At 35.9% G+C, this 15,546-nt stretch overlaps 1 pseudogene; it reads left to right on the top strand.

The window, feature by feature from the left end:
• The first annotated feature begins 10,002 nt into the window (after positions 1–10,002).
• On the top strand, positions 10,003–12,419 carry LOC136222666 (monooxygenase 2-like; annotated as a pseudogene).
• The last annotated feature ends 3,127 nt before the right edge of the window (positions 12,420–15,546 follow it).

Here is a 15,546-nt window from a genome sequence, read left to right as displayed (position 1 = left end):
ACAAAATTGTTTAAGTATAATATTCTAAACACACTAAGTTTAAATGCTTTGATTTATTCTACTAATGTGTTTGTTCAATGTTGAGTTAAATTGTTTATAAGACATAAGGATTAAAAGGCCCAAGCCCAATACAAGAGTCAAAGCCCAAGTTAAACGATTCAAGACAACTCGGCCCGCGAATGTCAAAACGTTGTCATTATGGACAAAACGCAACTCAGCGGAAGAAGGATCTAGAAGACCTTCAGGGAACAACTTCGGAACGAAGCTGCTGAGTTGATTCGACAAAGCGTACAAGACAGCAGCTGGCTAAGGAAAACTTCCAGACAAAGTGTTTCCACTTTGGGTAAAGTTCAGACGACACGGTATGCTGTCCAGTTAACTTTACCATGAAAGGAGAGACATTCTGCCGAGCTGACCAAAAGCTGACCGAGGACAGAAGACACTCAAATCTGATTGGCCGAGAGCTCTGAGCAAGACAGGATGACAACGACAGGAAGCCGTTTCCCTCCAACGGTTATTTTGAAATTCGAAATGACCGATGTCCAGACGTCTCTATAAATAGTGTCATCAGAAGCTTCATCCAACACAGAACTTGATCAAGCCATTACGCTGACCAAATTTCTATGCAAGTTCTGCAAGCAAAAAAGCAAAGCAATCTTACACTAAATTTCATATCTTTTGTGTAAAAGTCTAGAGTGATTATTCAATCATCTAAGGTGTCTTAGCAATCATTGTTTAGGACAAACACTTATCATTTCTAGAGATTAGAAAGGAGAGGCTGAGTACTCGGTTATAGTACTCAGCGAGAGATTAGGATTGAGTAGAGGTATAGAGGAAGGTACTCTTGTTATACTCAGTTGCTAAGATTGCAAAAGGTTTGAGGCTCTACCTTTAAAGAGCTCAGTAGAGGATTCGAAAGCTCGAAACGTGTTCTAGGGACAAGACGTAGGCTTAGAAGCCGAACCTGGATAAATCTGCTGAGTAACGCATTTCTTACCTTAAACTCCTTATATATATTGCTTGCTTAAATAACCAAAAACTGACCAAGTAAAGAGGTCAAGCTGAGTTGTGCGCATCAAACATCTGAGCTCAGGAATAGACTCTAAGTGCTATCTCCTGACTCAAGTTAAGAAACTGACCTAGTCACCAGTTGACTAAGCCAGTATCTTGCTGTTTACTCAGCGCCACTGTTAAAACCTTTTCTCTTAAGAAAAGAAGTATGCCCTAAATAAGAAAAAAGTTTAAATAGTTCCTAACCCCCCCTTGGAACTATACTTGTAACGTTATAAGGGACCAACAGTCATCTCCCCGAATGAGAAGTGAAAAGTGTGGGTCGAGTCCACCCATCTCTCACACAAGGCGCGCAGGCCGAATCGGTCGCATACCCCGTTGGCGCGAGGCAGCGCCAGGATAAAGGGCTCGAAGCCCAACTCTCGTACCCGGGCTTTGGCCGCCGGGCTAAGCAAGGCATGCTAAGCATGGATATCCTCTGTGGTCCCGGAAATGCATATGATCTGGGAAGAACGGAACGGGTAAGTTTAAATCTCGCTCCTAGGATTACGTCTAATAAAGGTTTGTTAACCTAGTTATTCTTTCGGTTATGTTTAAATCTAACCTAGAGCTCTCTGTCAGTTAAGACCGTCACGTTGTGAGATTTCGTTCTTAGGGTCATTTGTATAAGATTTGATTAATTCATTATTCTTTGGTGTTCCACTCTCCCGCGTGTTTGCAAGGAGATTAATCCAATTCTAACGTAGGTTAAAAGCATTTGATTTAGTCGTTTATGTTTTACTATTCACGTGCACTATTTACGCTTTTACTATTCACGTGCACTATTTACGCTTTTACTATTCACGTGCACTATTCACGCTTTTACTATTCACGGGCACTATTCACGTTTTTACTTTACGGTTAGCATGCATTATTCAATGTTTTTACTATTCACGTGCACTATTCACGTTTGTATTATTCACGTGCACTATTCACGTTTTTGCGGTTAACATGCATCATTCATGTTTTTACTATTCAGGTGCACTATTCACGTTTTTACTATTCACGTGCTATTCATGTTTTCACTGATTGGCATGCATTGTTCGTATTTTTACTATTCACATGCATATAGGTCAAATTCTTTCAAAAATAAATAAAGCATTGCTTACGTGCATAGAAATTCGTATTTTCTAACTAAAGGTCTTCTAAACGGCTTAGAGGTTAGCATGCAAATGATGTTCAAAGTAGAGTTACTAAAGCCTAGAAGTCTAGTCCAAAGATAAAGGAGTAGAGGGGTACCTACCTGATTAATGTTGGTTCGGCTTAGATGAGAATCAGGATCCTGAAAGGGAGCCCCTCCCGTCAAGTTCGCAAAACCCACTTCCATGCCCTTCGTGCCATCGTATTTATCCGAATCCATCACAAGAATGCTCAAAGTTAGAAGCTAGAGAGAGAGAGAAGAGAGAGAAGGCGTGGGGTTGAAATGAAACCCCACCACCTTATATAGAAAAAGGGAATGGAATTCCCGTAAATAGCGAAAAAGGTACGACGTGACATAAAGATAAAAAATAAATAATTAATTACCAGGTACACAGGCCTCCGATTGGCAGTCAGTTTCAGCATGCGTTTCTGCCAGAAGGTGACCAATACCATAAGGATATGACTCCAGACGACAGCCGAAATTTTACAGAACAGTGGCGCCAGTCAAAATACAGACAACAGTCAACAGAAAAGTAATTTTTAGTCTGAAGTATTCCAGACTAAAAGATGAGGACGTTCCTATCAAACAACTCAAATACCCGAGACAATAGCTCCAGTGAAAATACCGACGACAGCATTTTAGAATTCAGGTCGCTAGAAAGAACATTTTTTGCTTTTGAGCCATCTTACCTACGGTCCACGACCGAGGTTGCTTTTGAGCCATCTTACCTACGGTCCACGACCGAGGTTGCTTTTGAGCCATCTTACCTTCGATCCACGATCAATGTTGCTTTTGAGCCATCTTACCTACGGTCCACGACCGAAGTAGCTTTTGAGCCATCTTACCTTCGGTCCACGACCGAGGTTGCTTTTGAGCCATCCTACCTACGGTCCACGACCGAGGTTGCTTTTGAGCCTTCTTACCTTTGGTCCACGACCGAGGTTACTTTTGAGCCATTTTTACCCGCGATCGATTTAGAGACTGGGGTCGCTAGAAAGAGTTATTTACCCGCGGTCGATTTAGGCTAGGATCCTTAAGAAAAACGTCCGCTGGCAGCCGATTCGAAGGCAAGGACGGAGAGGATCGAAGACGAAGCTGGAGCGCGCAGCGCAGAGATCATGTATTCTTCCTCCTACTCTATACGTGTCTTTTACTTTAATATATTTACATTGCATGTGTTGCGTTAGCAAAAAACGTTTTCAAAACACACACATCACTGTCAAAATAAGAAAGTAGGGGCAACTGTAGACACCGAGTCGGAGGACCTGTGACGAAAACCTGTAACGAGACGGTTGAAGCGGTTGGTTTCGGAAGTTTTAAAGCAAAAAATATAATAAAAAAAACGAGAGGTCAGTAGGAGTTGCGGTCGTCGAGTGGACGGCTCGTGAGTGCTCAACGACGTGGTGCGAGCGCCTAGCGGCAGTCGGTGCACGCCCGACGACAGTTGGACGCACGCCAGACAGCGCGGGACGAGCGCCCGACGGCCGCTGGGTGCGCGCGCCCGACAGCGCGGGATGCACGCCCGACGGCCGCTGGACGCGCACGCCCGACAGCCTCTGGGCGGACGCCCAACGACGTTGGGCGAACGCCCAACCTGCGCTGGGCGAACGCCCAACGTTAGTTGGGCGCGCGCCCAACAGAAGTCGGGCGTACGCCCAACAAAAGTTGGGCGTTCGCCCAACGCAAGTTGGGCGTTCGCCTAACATAAGTTGGGCGTTCGCCCAACCTCCTTTGGGCGACACCCAATTTTAATCGGGCGTCGCCCAAAGTTTCCGGGGATCCTCGCCTATATAAGGCACGGATCCCCATGCATTTGGGGGGGAGGATTTTGGAGAGCTTTCTCACTCTAGACATTTTTAGAGAGAGAAAATGAATTTTTTTAGGAAAATATTTTTTTCTCAAAAAGTCCGAATTTCCTAAAAGTTAAATTTTTACTAAAAAAACCGAAAAACACAAAAAGACAACTCGTGGAATCAATCGACTTCAGCCGTCAAATACCGATCTTGAGGTATTATCCGAGGACTAGACTCATTTTATTGGTTTCATTTATTTATTCATTTACTTTATTTTCTTATTTTATTTTTTAGGATATAGTTTTTAGTTATTTAGTTATTTATTTATCACGTCTTATTTAATTTCCCGTATTTATTTATTTTTGTCTCGTATTAAATAAACGTTCGTTCTTATTTTGAAATAAAAACCTCGTTTTAACATCCCAATACGAACCGTGATCCGATCCAAAGGTAGTTCGGGATTAAAAACGTTGTAATTATAAGTTTTGGAAAATATTTCTAAATAACGTTTTAAAAGAAAACATCGTTTTAGGAGTCTCTGTTATAGACTATGATCCAATTTGGGTAGTTCGGAGGTCCAAAACGATAGAATAGATCTAATCTAAAGCTTTTGAATAAATCTGGAAACTGTTGGACTAAATCTGTAATTCTGCCTTTTCTGTCACTAACAGCAGATTAGCGACGGATTTTCCGTCGGTAATCTGCTGAAATCCGAAAATACTCTTTTAAACCCATTTCTTCAATTTTTTTTTGATATTTAATCTCTTATATATATATGTATAATTATGTAATATGTTAGTTAAAATTATTTTTGAGGCATTCACCCAATAATTATCTATATATTTACTTACTTTGTATATTCGATTATAATTTTCATTGTTTTGGTTTTATGGAATTATTTGTATATGTATATATAGTTTTTTGGTTTATTTAAATGGATTTAGCCATTATTGAGGATGGGATATTTCCTATATATTCATAAACTATTTTGGGATCCAAATTACTTTCCTTTTCTTTTAAACTTGTATAGTTTTAGTTATTTTTACATAGTTATAATTAGGATAAAAATGTATTTTGTTTAGTACTTTTTCTCATTTTCTTTATTATATCATATAGTATTTCTTATTCATTTTTATCTATAGATACATCCTTATTTTTAGATAAAACTATGTATATATATATATATTCCTATCTTATTTTTGTATATATATGTTTATATTTTAAATATATTTGATTGGGTAAAATTGGACCTTGATTCGTTAATTGTTGTAATTATGTTCAAGTAAGGTTCAATTGAGTGAAAAAAGGGAAAACAAACCACAAAAAGAGAGTTTAACTTGCTTATTTAAACTAAAAGTTTTTCTAGATATTCCTAAAGAGTAAATAAAATGCTTTTTTTCTATCATTTCAAACCACTTCCTAAACATCACGTTTTAAAACCTTAATTCGTTCCAACGACGGATTAAGCGAACCTTGTAATTAAAATCGTTTTCTATTTGTAAATAATAGAGTTTTGAATCGTTTCCTAATTAAATGATTTTGTTCAAAATAAATTGACTTGTATGCTTAACCATGTTTTTAGATTAAAATGGTTTGCTCAATGTTTTCAAACGCTCGAGTCATTCCAACGGCGATTCGAGGGAACATCATTAACAGGGTTTTGAAACGTACCTAAATCGTTTCAACGGCGATTGAGGTACGAACCATGTAAATAAACTCGTTTTTGGGGAGTGAGATTAGCTTAGAGTTAGTGTATAGTCTAAAGCATAAAATCACACCGTGAATAAATCAATTCTTTCTTCTCCCCCTCTCTCTCCTATGTATTTTAAATTTATGCAAAATGGGTGATTCTTTACTAAAATGGCTTAATAACATGCTCAAAACGGTTTTCAAAGCGAGAAAGAAAAGGTTTCAAATGAATTTTAAACTTAAAGAAATATGCGATTAGTCCGTTATCGCCTAACACGCTGAGTAGGAGGCCGGTGGTTCATAACCGGGCGATGTTGGGGTGCCTAGTAGCCTTTCTCCGGAAAGGAGCTAGCCTTCTCGGTTCGTACCTAAGTTTCCCGAACCCTCACCGGTCTCCCACAAGAGATCGGTGTTCATTTTCCCATTCGTGGGTGGCGACTCTTCCATACTCCGAGCTCCGGTCCTACCGAGCAGCTTGATTCCGCGATTGGTTGCTTTCGGCGCCAATCACCGCTTACGTCGCCATGAGGTGTCCACCCCCCAGTCCGCCCGGGCGAGGCCGTTCGGCACCTTGTCTAACAGTTGTTCAAAAGTATTTTTAATTGCCCCATTATTGCCAAGATTTTCCCCATCAACCACCGTGCCAACTGCCGCAACCACCCCCGATCCTTCCGCCAACAGGCTGCCCGCCCCCTGCCTACTGCCCATGCCCTACGCCGAGCCTACCCTTACGCCAGCCGCCCCTATGCCGCGCACACCCTGGCCGTAAGCCACACCCCCCTACCAATCCACCCGCCTGGCCTCCCCTCCCTAGCCACACAACACGCCCCCCTACCTAACTACTCGCCCTGCCTCCCCCTCATCCCTAGATCTGAAGATCCTGCCCCTCCCTATCCCTTCTGATCCCCTACCTCCCACATCCCTCTCCCCTTCCGCCCCAGATCCGAAGATCCCACCCTTCCCATTCCCTGCCGAACCCCTACCTCCCACCTCCCTCTCCCCTTCTGCCCCCAAATCCACCCCGCAGCCCATCCCCCCAGCCAGATCCAGTGGCTCGACCTCTCCATTTCCCTTGACCGCTCCCTCACCCTATCGCTCTCTCTCTCTCTCACGTTCTTTCATTTCTTAAAATAGGTAAAAGTTGTTTATTGAGACATATTGTTCTTCCTCTTATAATATATCATATTTTCTCTCGCTTCTTGAAGTTTTTTTATTCATCATCGTCGATAAGAATCCCAATAGGAAACATGTCATGTAGATTCGTGTGTGGTTCATGTCACTCATATTCTCCATCACTATTCGGTTCTCCATCACATACAAAGTCCGATAAATTAGCTCCACATGTTGACTCTGCATTTCGTTCTTCACCCCAATCAGCAACACTGTCGATATTTCTTGAATTAAACACATCCTGCTCATTGACTGTTACCCCATCAGTAGGTTGTTACTTATCCACTAAATCTTCAACTAAAAATTCTGCTTCATTATCAGGTTTTTTATAAACTAACTCCTCAGCAACATCAACTAATCCATTTTCAACACGTAGCGGATTATAATGGTCAACAAATATGTTAAATCTGTCACCATTTTTTAAACCACTAATTGCCCCCAAAATACTATCATCATCGTCATCATAAATCAATAAGAACTGATTTGATATCTTGCATTTATAGTACACCTTCTCATCTTTATACCATATATCCTTTAAGTACGACCTAATATTTGGATAAGAAATTTTATCGACATCTAGAAAATGATCAAACACTGTATATATACCATTGAGATACTTCTCTTTTTTAGTATCTTTGTTGATTTCAAGCTTCCTCCTATAATGAACACCTAGCTTCAAAATGGAATCCCCCATCTGTGGAAAATAAACACATAATCCCATTAAAATCTATTCTAGTGAAAATTTAAGGATATTGCAATAGAATTTAATATCTAATTAGAAACAGAAGAGAATGAATATAACATGAACAGAAGATTATTATTTGACCAGTAAAAGCAATCCTTTCATTCAAGGCATAAACTCCCCACTTTTTTTGTCTTATTACTGCAGGTCTTCGTCAACAATGAAAGCATCTGAACTTAAGACTCTTTTTGAGAAAAAAGGCTAGGCTAGGCCCAGGGGAGGAGGGCTTCCAGGGACTGGAAGAAGATGGGTGGATTATAGCTAAGGGCGAATTGAAGGTTTTTCCATTGGGATTGGACATGGACGAGCCTCGACTGGCCCAACATTGATGAAAAAATGAATAAAATAAAAAAACTTATATTGATTATTGATTTGACTAGAGGGGCTCCTACCAGCAAACTTGTATGAAACCCCTCATGGAAATGCAGGAGTTGCCAGCCGGATCGACCAATAAATGATAGGCCAGAGAGGATGGGATCTTTCGACTAATCAGAGATCGCGGGCCCTACCTAAGACAAAGATGCCCCTGAAATAGGGGATTGGTTGATCGGAAAGCTGAGGCAGGAGTAAGTAAGACATTCCATAAAAAATAATTCTGATCCACTAAATGTTGGTCCTCTGAAATCCCATTTTTTCATAGACATGTATATATTAATATCTGACACAAACAAATTTTGTAGGAAAAATTATAATAGAATAAAGATAAAAGGCCTAATACATCATTATTTCATTGAATTTTCCTTAAAAGTAGATTTGTTTCCTAAACTTTACAAGTGTCTTACCAACTCCTTGAATTTGATTATTTCTAATCACCAACTCTCTAAACTTGTCAGTAGATTAGCTCCTTCAACTTTATAAGTGTCTCACCAACTCCATGAACTTGTTTATTTTGTAACAACTAAACTCAAAAACCATAATACTAACTTTCAATTCTCATCTATTTGATCTCTCAACCTGCAACACTAACTTTTATAATAGGTTGAAAGGTAGGAGAAGAGAAAAAATTATATCTCGAATAGATGAATATGTATTTTTGGAATTTAGATTTAATATGTTTTTGTATTTAGTTGTTATAGAATAAGCAAATTTAGTGAGTTGGTGAGATACTTGCAAAGTTTAGTATAGTTAAAAACAAAAAAGTGGAAAAATGCGAAAATCACGAAAGTAAAAAAATATTAAAAACATGGAAAAAAGTGGAAAAACACGAAAAAATGAAAAAAAACTAATGTTAAAACACGAAAAACGTTTTTTCACATTTTTGACATTTTTTGTACGTTCTCTCGTGTTATCAATGTTATTGTGTTTTTTTTTTTTTGCATTTTTTCGGTCTTTTCCTTTTTCACGTTTTCTTTTTTTTCGCGTTTTTTTATTTTTCGCAGTTTGTTACTTTTTCGTGTTATTCACGTTTTTTCATGTTTTTCATATTTTTCACGTTTTCGTGTTTTTTACGTTTTTCGTCTTTTCATGTTTACTGCATTTTTCACGTATTGTCACGTTTTTGTGTTTTTAGCATTTTTCGTGTTTTTCGTATTTTTCACGTTTTCGTATTTTTTGAATTTTTCACGTTTTTGTATATTTCGTGTTTCGTCACTTTTTCGCGTTATTCATGTTTTGTGCTTTTTCAAGTGTGTTTCTTTTTTTTTTTGCGTTTTTGTGTTTTTCATGTTTGTTCACCTTTTCATGTTTTTTCCGGGGTTTTTTCATATTCTCGTGTTTTATAACGTTTTCATGTTATTCATGTTTTTTCGTGTTTCATATTTTTCGTACTTTTACATTTTTTAATGTTTTTCCTATTTTTCTCTAAACGCATATGTCTAGGGGGAAAATGTTTTACCGTTTTGAAAATGGTAAAACATTTTCTCTAATTTCCTAATTCCTTTTCCATTGACTTAGCACTTATTTTCCTGTCCAAACAAACACTGTAAAATTGGAAAAATATTTTGCTGCAGAATATTTTTCCCCGAACAAACAGGGACTTAAAAGGGGAACATTTTTCTCAATCTATTCATACAATTTTTTTTCTAACTAATCTTGTTGACTTATTTTTCAAAATAAACAAACATGAGAAAATTGGAAAAATATTTTATGCATAATAATTTCGGGTTTCTGACAAATAAAGGGAGTCGTGATAGTCCATTTTTGTTAGTAAGAATTTTAATTGTATTATTGTAATTGAAATTATGTTGTTTTATACGCGCAGAGTATTTAAAATTGAGTCTCTTGGATAATTGTAAGGTTATTGTGATAATTAATAATATTAAAAGAAGAAAACAAAAACTAAAATTTGACATGGTGACGTTTGAATTGTCGTAAGTGATATGATCATGGTATTTCCTTAATTAGGCTTGGTAATTAAGCTCAAAAGAAAAGCCATCAGACAGAGACGTAATTGATAGCGTCATGATATTTTAATAAAGATGTGGAAATTCCTTAGCATCCCAAGTGATGGAGATGTTGTGATAGTAGGAGCTGGAATTGCTGGACTTACTACTGCTCTTGCTTTGCACAGGTAATTATGCTAACCTCCTCATTTTCTACTTAGCTTTCTTTTCAATAATTAAGCTAACCTCCTCATTTGTAGGGTTGGAGTGTTAGAATCATCACACAGTTTGAGAGCAAGTGGATATGCTTTTACTACTTGGAATAATGCTTGGAAGGCATGCATTGGCATTGCTCATTCTCTCCGGGAACAGCATCAACTCATTCATGGGTAACCCCGATATGCTCCAACTTTAACTTACATCTTTTTATTTTTATGCCCTTCAAACCTGCCTTGGTATTCTTGACGGGCTCGATTTCAATTGGATTCGGGTTTAAGAATCAAATTCCAAAACTCCACCCATCTAAAATATAAAAATGATAAATTCTAATAGTTACACTTTTCGTCTATTGCATTCTTATGGTTTTTTTTTTTTGCAATAGTAAAGGACTGTGATTTTTTTATTTTGCTAAAAGCAATAAGTTTTTAGATTGACATTGTTAAAATTACTATTGACCAACTCAAAATTGGAAAATTCTAAGAATTGATAATAGTTTAACTTTAATTCTTCAATTTTTTTTAATTTTGAGATTATTAAATGATGATTTTGGAAAATTAAAAACATGGTTTCATAGTGGTGTGATACTAAACAATTTTAGTTTTTGAAAATTTTCATTTTTAGGTTGTTAACGGTCATTTTTTAGTATTAAACTAAAAGATGATCGTTTTTAGCAAAAACCTCAGTTATCTCCTGTTCGTAAAAGAAAAACCACGAGCATTCCATTGATAAAAAAAAAGTGTAACCATATGATATTTTTGAATTTACCCTAATAAAAATTAAAATTTATAATTAAAAATAAATATTTAATATGTAAATATATAAATTTAATAATTAATATTAATAGATCGGACTGACTGCACTGCATCATTACGTGCTGTTCTAATAAGCGAAAACTCACAAGGATGTAAATGAACTTTAGTAAGCCTGAATAGATTTAAAGTCATTTTTCTGGTCTAAAATCCAGCCCATTGAACACCTCTGAACAGTCTATTTATGATTAATCCCATTGCAGATTTGTTGGCACCTCCACTGTCACTGGCAAAAGTAATTCAGAAGTTCATTTACCTTTAGGGACAACGGAAAGTAAGTATCTTTATATATGGTATAATTAATTTCTTAAGTATCTTTTGTCTTTGATATATGTTCTAATTAATTTATTAATGTCTTATTTATATATGTATGAAATAGATATTAAATTAAGTACATCAGTAAATTACGTGAAGTATATATTAAAAGACAAATTTAGAAGTGAATTGATTGATGGGCAGGGAAGATGTTGAAGTACGATGTGTTAAAAGACAAATTTTACTGGAAACTCTTGCGAGAGAGCTCCCACACGGCACTATAAAATTTTCATCCAAAGTTGGAAGAATTGAAGAATCAGGTTACTTTAAGTTACTGTATCTTGATGATGGTTCCATCATTAAAACAAAGGTATGTTTTAGACAAGTTAAATGACTATGTTTTAGTTACATCATTTAATACTGAGTAGCATGCACTATTTGTGAATTGAAGGTGCTAATCGGGTGTGATGGGGTGAACTCAATTGTAGCAAATTGGTTGGGTTTCAAAAAACCAGCTTATAGTGGACGAGCAGCCATAAGAGGGTTTGCGAATTTCAAGGAAAATCATGGCTTTGGTTCAAAGTTCATGCAGTTCTTTGGTGATGGCTATCGATCTGGTCTCCTCCCATGTGATGATACAACTGTTTATTGGTTTTTCACTTGGACTCCTAATAATCTAGGTAATTTTCAATCATATAAACACTAATTACACTCTTACATTTCAACTGAAAAGGTTTACCAATTTCATTATGTTTGTGATTTGCAGACAAAAAAACTAGAGGAAGACCCAATAAAGATGAAGGAATTTGTGCTAAGAAAACTTGAAAATGAAGTGTATCAAATGATGAAGGTTGTAGTAGAAAAGACTCAAGCAGAGAATATAATAGTTAGTCATCTAAGATATAGACAACCATGGGAGTTGCTGTGGGGAAATATAAGCAAAGGCAACACTTGTATAGCTGGAGATGCACTCCATCCTATGACACCGGACTTAGGCCAAGGTGGTTGACTGACAATAAGAGGATTGAAATTGGGTTGAAGAAATATGCTCAACAAAGGAGATGGAGAAGCTTTGATCTTGTTACCACTGCTTATTTGGTTGGATTTATACAGCAAGGTAGTGGAAAATTATTGAACCTTGTCAGAGATCAAATTTTGGCCAAATTTCTTGCTGGGTTGCTATTCAAGAAAGCTCAATTTGATTGTGGAAAGCTCATTATCATTTCTTAATTAATAATATTCTCATCTTAACTTGTTTTTTTCTTTACAGAAAATAAACGAAGATCTGTGTTGTAGAAACTAATTGTGTCTTTGATATATTTTAATAGAATGTTCCAAGTGCTTTGAGTATGATCATGTACTATGGTTAGCAATTACAATGTCAACTCAAAAGGATGAATTGAAGAAATTACAAGTTTGTTGACTGCAATTGTTTTGCAATAGGACATATATTGCACTATATAGATATAGATTTTCCTTGGTATATGTTGTAATTTTGAAAAGATGTGTGGCCTAACCTGAAATCTAACTTATTATCAAAATCTATTGCAGTATTCCATTTACTGGTGACAGAAATGAAATGAGTGTTAAATGGGATAACTCCAAATAATAAAATGTAACAGATATAATATATCAATGTAGAACGGAATTACATGAAATATGAGATTAGCTGAAACTAGCAGAAATTATACGAAAGTAATTGAAATGAACAGAAACGAATTGAAATGACAGTAAACATTTGAATTGAACAGGGGAATGAGAAAAGAAATGAGACATGTATTAGTAGTATCCTTAAGATCAATTTTGCGATCGTTGATGGCCCGTCTCCCAGGATACAACGAAATCGTCAGCGAACTCTAACAGTGCACATAGTTATCACTGGAAGCAAAAAGGAATGGAGCAGAATATACGAAGAATAGTTTGTTGGGAATAGATTTTTTTGAGCGTGCAAGTCTTTGTACTAACTATAAAAAATAATGACATATTGAAAATTAATTTTAATGATATGATTTAATTGTAATTTTGTAACCAACTGTGATATTCATATAAAAATCCAAAATATATATACACTAGTTTTTCACTCGCTTATTTGCCCGAATATATGTAAAATATATAATTATTGAATAATCATATTTATTACCTTTTGGAACTGAAAATAAATTTTAAAAAATTTAAATTAAGCATACTTAAATGTTAAATTTGTTAACCAAATTTTGTTTTACATGGGTCTCAAATTGTATCATGTATAATATTTAACAATTTCAGAATAAAAGATTCATGAAAAAAATATTAGAGTCCAATATTGAAAAATTAATTCTAAAAATGATCAATTAGCATATTAACCAGGTGATATCTTTCTACAGCCTAATGATTTTGATTTTTATTTTCTATTCGTTTTTAGTAATTTCGGCACTTTCCATAAGAATCGTAAATATTTTGATTCTTATTTTTTAAATTAAGAAAGAGCGTTCTTAAAAACTATTACGGGATCATAAAAGATATGAACAAATTTTACTCAGATTGAATTTGAAAAGGTTAAATATAGATCAGGTGTTTAATAGTTTACGGTTTTGATTATTAGTGATAAGTAGTATTTAACATTTTGTAAATAAATATTATGTGGATGAGCTATGTACTAAACATGTACATCAGTAAAAAAAAAAAAAATTCTTTAAATGGTAAGAGTATTTTTTTTTTGTTAATTACATTATATGAGTAAATTATAGGAAGTTTACACAGAAATTCAGATTTGAAAAATTATTTACAATTATGTTAAGTTTTTTTTGTTTAATTTATTGATTGATGGGGAGGTGGGGGTTATTATGTTAAGTATTTTTTTTTGAAGCAGATTATGTTAAGTATTAATTTAAATAATATCAAACTAAAAAGTCATTATTTTTTTTTTATATATTGTAAGCCATAGCATCAATTGTTCCTATGATGGTTGGGATTATACCATTATAAAAGGTTTGCATGAGTAGTTCTTGGGGTAAATTTCATCAATGGTGTACAACTTTTACCACATTTCACACTTTGATGTACAACCTTCATTTTGTCACACTAAAATGTACGACCTTATAGGTGACCTCCCATTATGGTATACAACAGGTAAAAATGACCGGTCAACGTTTGGTCAACGCGCCACCTCAGCAATTTTCATTTAACTCATTAATAAAGATGGACCCACCTAATGTGCAATGACCAAAATACCCCTTATGGGTTTCCTTCCTAAATACTACTCTCTCTCCTTTATTTCCTGTAAATAATTTCTCTCTCTATCTCCTCTCTCCCTCACTAACCCTTTCTCTCTCCAATTTTAATTCGGAAACAACTGTAAAAACATAGAGCTAAATGAATTTATAGCAATAGACACAAATCACATGTTTTTTTTGCTCTGAACCATAAAAAAGAGAGAGCTTTTTATGAGATTAGAAAAAGGATAAACTTTGGATCTAAGTTCACTTCTTTAAAAACTCTTTTTATCAGTTAAGATTTATGAGAATATAAGGAGATGACTTATTTTTACTTTGGGTAACTTTGGTTTTTCTTGTTGTCGCCAGCATCACAACATTTCCCTTGCCAGCATAACAAGGAAAAAGTAAGGAGAAAGTTAGAATTTAACAGCAAATATCACATTTTAAGTCGCCTCCTTTTCTGAACATCAGAAGGTTTGAGTCGCCACATTAACAAGACAGTCGATCGAATGATTCAACTCAGATTCTTAACCATTCTTTCCCATTCCTCGGCTAAATCCACTAACTATGAAGAAGAGAGGGGTTTTTGTTTTACGAACAGAGTTTCTGTGAGAAAGCGAATCTGCTTTTAGTTAGAAAAGAAAGAATAGGTTGCAACTCTTGCCATTAGAACAGAATCTTCCTCCATCGTTAAGGTATCGAATCTATATCGTTCAATCTTCACTTATGATAACAGATCAACTTAAAAACACATGTTTTTAACAACACATTTTATTTGAATTTATTGGAAATAATCTATTAGAGAGAGAGGGTTAGTGAGAGGGAGAGAGAAAGGGTTAGAGAGAGAAAGTGAAAGTTAGAGAGAGAGTATTTATAGGAAATAAATGAAGTAGAGAGTGAAGTATTTAAGAAGGAAACCTCATAAGGGGTATTTTGATCATTGCACATTAGGTGGGTCCATCTTTATTAATGAGTTAAATGAAAATTGCTGAGGTGGCGCGTTGACCAAGCGTTGACCGGTCATTTTTACCTGCCATATACCATAGTGGGAGGTCATCTATAAGGTCGTACATTTTAGTGTGACAAAATGAAGGTTGTACACCAAAGTGTGAAATGGGGTAAAAATTGTACACTATTGATGAAATTTAGCCGTAGTTCTTGGG

Source organism: Euphorbia lathyris, chromosome 3 (genome assembly GCF_963576675.1).
Source record: "Euphorbia lathyris chromosome 3, ddEupLath1.1, whole genome shotgun sequence".
Lineage (NCBI taxonomy): Eukaryota > Viridiplantae > Streptophyta > Magnoliopsida > Malpighiales > Euphorbiaceae > Euphorbia > Euphorbia lathyris.
Note: the sequence above shows the minus strand (reverse complement) of the source record. Positions and strands in the feature narration are given on the sequence as shown.